The sequence below is a fragment of the Cucumis melo genome, chromosome 5 (assembly GCF_025177605.1).
Source record: "Cucumis melo cultivar AY chromosome 5, USDA_Cmelo_AY_1.0, whole genome shotgun sequence".
Lineage (NCBI taxonomy): Eukaryota > Viridiplantae > Streptophyta > Magnoliopsida > Cucurbitales > Cucurbitaceae > Cucumis > Cucumis melo.
The window spans coordinates 25,671,608-25,676,553 of NC_066861.1; the positions used below are offsets into that span (position 1 = coordinate 25,671,608).

A 4,946-nucleotide genomic window follows, 5' to 3' on the forward strand; every position below is an offset into this window, starting at 1 on the left:
CGAATTTGATATCTTATGACAAATTATAATTGTCATTATTTATTTTCGATGACAGTTAATAATTATCATTGTTTATTATGTCATCGGATAACTGTCATTGTTAATATTATATGATAGATATTAAATGTCATTATTTATCTTTTATGACACTTATTAACTGTCATCATTTCACTTTCCATGACATTAATTAACTGTCAATAAAACTTTTTCGATGACGGTTTTTTTTTACATTTAAATGTCATAATTTTGTTTTTAGTCACTTTTTTTTCTTTTTCATGTTACTCTGCCATTACACAGACCAATACAATCACATATGGAAAGAAACGGTAAACGCTTTAATATAAAGAAACATACACTTTATAATATCGCTTTAAGTGTTGGTACATACATGGTTTGTTACAAACAAGTTATTTAAATAACTACATACAATCACACATGGTTTGGTTCAATTAACTAACCTTATACCCCTAACCCCATACTAGAGAATACCTAACAGTTTCTTAAAGAAATGTGAAAATCATAGTATGGACATTTTGGGAGGAAATGAACATAAATTTCAAGAGTAGAAAACTAAAAACTAAACCTTTATCAAATGGGACCAAAAGTTTATCTACCAATAATTATTTAATGAACTTAACATGATTTAATATTTGGAATGTTAGAAAAAAGTGGGCAAGGAATGATCTCTTAATAGGACAGATACAACAAAGCAAATGCCATATTTGCAAAGAAAAGATTCCAAAATTTTCTACATCCAAAAATCACAAGGCAACATATAGATTCTAGAACCAAAGAAGAGGGTGTACACATTGCTAACTATATCATAAACAATAATTAAGTATCTGAAAACCAAAATTCAAAATAGGTTTTTTAATCAAAAAGTTGAAAATGTAAGACTCTTAATTTCGTTACAAATTTTTTAGTTCAACTATATCGGGAATGGATTTTCATATCACTTAACCTGTGTGATATATCTTATACTTCATTGTTTGAGTTTTATACCATTGTTTGAGAAGTTTTATACAACAAGATGAATTTCATTGTTTGAGAAGTTGCAAAAGAAGCTCAAACAATGATATCAGGAACAACTACACACAACAAAAGTTAATTAGGTCATCAAACTCGAAGGTTAATAATGCTAATAAGCAACAAAGTGACATAAGGATATGAATCACAAGCCCCTTGCCCCACATTAAGCAGTAAAAATAAAACCACTTTCATATTTTTTTTTTTTAACAAGGAAACAAAATGCAGAACTCTGATATTTATAACATAAGTGCAATAATTTATCCATTCAAAATTTTGGAAATAAACAAACATTATCTTTTACTCAGGCTTGCTATTCGAAAGACAATCAAAAGCTTACTACTCTTCTTAGCTTACAGCATAGAGAGATCAACGTTTGCCACCGCCACCGCCAAGCTTTGATCCTTTCGATGCAGCTCCCCTACCAAGGTTACCTAAACCCAAACAAAATAGGAAATGCAATGGAAGTCTAAACTCTGAGGTTTTATGGGTGATGCCATTGCCAAGTAGAGATAGAGACTAATAAAAAATGATCAAGCAACATCAGTTTTACTTAATTAGCATCAAATTTTATTTCTTGATTAAAAATCATCCAGAAGGCCCCTTTAGAGTTTTTAGTTACACTATTTTAAGCTTTGCAGTTTTAAGAGTCTCATACGTATATTAAGAACTACTTGAAATCTATTAATTCTATCTTAGCAAGAGAAGTTCAGAAATTCTACCTTAACTACATATGATATACCATAAAAATTATATACATTAGAGGATAAAAAAACTAAAAGTCATGGCAAGGGAATGAATGTCCTAAAAACTAAAGTAATAGCCAGACATCAATGAAAATCCACAACAAATGTCAAAGAAAATCCACAATAGCATACTATCCTCCCATAGGCATGAAATCTCCCTTGACCTTGATTTTCTAATTCAAACAAACAAAAATCAATTAAAAATCAACCAAATGCTTCATTGAAGCATTTCATCAAACACATTGTAAGCTACCAAAATGCTTCATCATATAGCGAATAATATATTTCACAAAACCATCAATATACAAATTAAGTTCCAATCAATCACCTATCATACATAATCTTGCACTTCCAACTTCCAATTTTATGCATTGACATGAAATTCTTTTGAACCTAAAACAAGAAAATAACATTGATCTAACATCGTGCTAAGAAAATATAAAAAGCTTTTTTTTCCCAATTTACACTAGAACAATTAACAATTACAAACAAGAAAACGTATTCTCAAGACCTTGTTATTTGAAAGTAGAACTTCACTCGCTAGTGATACATAATAGGAAGCTAAAACAGAAATACATGTGGTTTTCCTTTTTCTTTTGGACAACATTATGCTCCAGCTATCACTCCTTCAAAAATTTTCCCAATTTCAATTCAAGCTCTAGTAAAATGGGGTTGTTCAGAAAATGACGTAGTACATCGGGAAGCCAGACCATGGGAGAATTTAAAGAAATAAACAAAATCAAAGCTTATAAATTTAAAGAAAAAAGTTTTGAAGATAGAAGAGCAAATTATGAAATTGAAAGATAAAATAGATCAGCAAAAAAGTTTTGAAGATAGAAGAGCAAATTATGAGATTGAAAGATAAAATAGATCAGCTAGAAGTAGAAAAGCAACATCTACGAGACCAAACTTTCTTGCCGGAGTAGAGGCCAAAGGAAGGAAGAAAGGAAAAATGTCTATACAATACCTTGCAATAAACCATCGTCCGAGAAAAAAGCCGGTCACCACAGACGGGAAGGAGAATGTGCGTAAGGGTTTTGCTTGAGGGAGGAGACGGGAAGGGGAGGAGACAGCCGATGGCAGCGTTGAGGGAGGAGACGGGAACGTGAGGAATTTTGAAGAAGGAAAGGGGAGTGTGCGTGAGTGTTTTGGGTGAAGGAGAGATTTTACCTTTTCATTATTTTTTATTTTAATAAAAAAATTAATTAATTTTTTTAATGCCCTTACATATTATGACAGCAAATAACTGTCATGTATTTGGGCATTCCGAAATTACCGTCTTTTCCCGCCAAAATCCCGCTTTTTGACATTTGATGACAGTTATTTGTTCCATCCTTTCAATTTGGGATGGAACCAACTATCATAATAGGGGGTTTTCTTGTAGTGGATCTCATCAAAAGTTGTAGACTCCTAGGTTAAGTCGTGTATTTGGTCCACGACTTCGATATGACAAGACATTGAAGTCGTGGAACCGGTCTACAACTCTAGTGAGTTATTCGATCAACCCTACCATGTGTATGTAAATAATTATTTTCTCATTAAATGAAACAATTTACTATATATAATTATATTTGTTTCCTGAATAATAATATAATATGTGAGTTTTTCTTAATTTACTTGTAACGAATTACTTTTATTTTTTTTTTAACCTTTTCATTTGTCAAACTTAAATTTTGGGTACTAATTAATCATATTATTAAGTAAGAAGTAAAATCCATTATTTCAATCTTTTTTTTTTTGTTTTTTTAATATATTTTTAAATATACGCTCAACTAATTTAAAATTACATTTTCAAAAGAAAATATTTCGATATAATTTACTATCTAAACATGACACATCGAATGCAACCATTTCAAGGGAAACTCGAGAAGAAAATCACTAGGGTCATCACATTTTTTTCTTGGTGGGAAATTATCAACCAAGGTTTAATTTGTTGATATTGAAATCCATGACTTGAAGAAACTTGCCCCACGAGATGTGGAGGTTTCTTTCTAATTTGTTTCTTTGTTCATCAATAATATAGTATATGACGATGAAATTTAAAAAAAAAAAAATGCATGTGAGAGAATTGAGAGATGTTTTCAAAGATGATATTTTGCTCTTTAAAGTTGAATCGTGGCAACATATAATAATTTCATAGGGCTTTTTTTTTTTTTTTTTTTTTACTCTTTTTACTTATTCAATTTGGATTTAATATTCTTTTAGGTTTTGCATCTTAACATAAACTTCAATAGTTTTAAGAATATTAAATAACATATAATATATAGTTTTTACCTTAATTAAAAAAAGAGTCTTTTCTTTTCAAAAATAGAAAAAAAAAACTTAAAACTAAATCAATAGATAAAATTTATTATACTTGATTTTTTTTACCAAATATTCTATTTTTGACAATTTTTCATTACAAAAATATAATAATAAATACAAAATGTCCTAATTAGTTAAATTTGAATGAAACAATATATATATATATATATATATATATATATATATATATATATATATATATCAATCTTTAATTTTATATTTATATATATTTCTCTTTTTTAATTTATGAGTTGAGAAAAGCTATTTAATAATTAATACTTTTTTTTTGGTTATTACTATTTTTTTTTGGTTAAAATTAAGTGCTTTGTGTAAACTAAAATATATATGAAAATGGCAATATATTTAAAAGACATTTTTTAAAATTAGTAAAAATATTAAAACTATTTACAAAATAGTAAAATTCATCAACCTCTCAAATAGTCTATTTAAATTATTTTTTTGCTATATTTTGTAAATAGTTTCAATATTTTTCTATTCATGAAAAAATTTCCAGGGATGAAATTATATTAAAAAAGTTGGTCCTTTTGGAAAAGAAAAGAAAAGAAGTGGTCCTTTGGGTACGATTAGATCTTCTTTTATTTTCTATCATTTTCTACAACAAATATTGAAAAACATTTATTTTCATTTTATTTCATACTTTAGTTAGTGTAAATATTAGTTTATATCATTGAATTTTACGTATTGCATCAATTTAAACCCTAAACTAAAAATTGTATTGATTTAAAAATACAAAAAGGTTAAAGAATAGAAAGCCAGAAGACAATTCAAATACAAAAAGAATTTCAAGATAAAAATTGCAATTATAAGTGTTGAGGTGGCAAAATGACATTAAAAAAAAGAAAAGAAAAC

At 28.0% G+C, this 4,946-nt stretch overlaps 1 long non-coding RNA gene across 1 annotated transcript; it reads right to left on the reverse strand.

Annotated features, from left to right (window-relative positions):
• Positions 1-1,249: 1,249 nt before the first annotated feature.
• Positions 1,250-2,882, reverse strand: LOC127149406 (uncharacterized). The gene is made up of 3 exons (XR_007820929.1): positions 2,740-2,882; positions 1,905-1,945; positions 1,250-1,460 (listed from the first exon to the last, which is right to left on the reverse strand). It is a non-coding gene; the product is annotated as an uncharacterized LOC127149406 (long non-coding RNA).
• Positions 2,883-4,946: the final 2,064 nt, after the last annotated feature.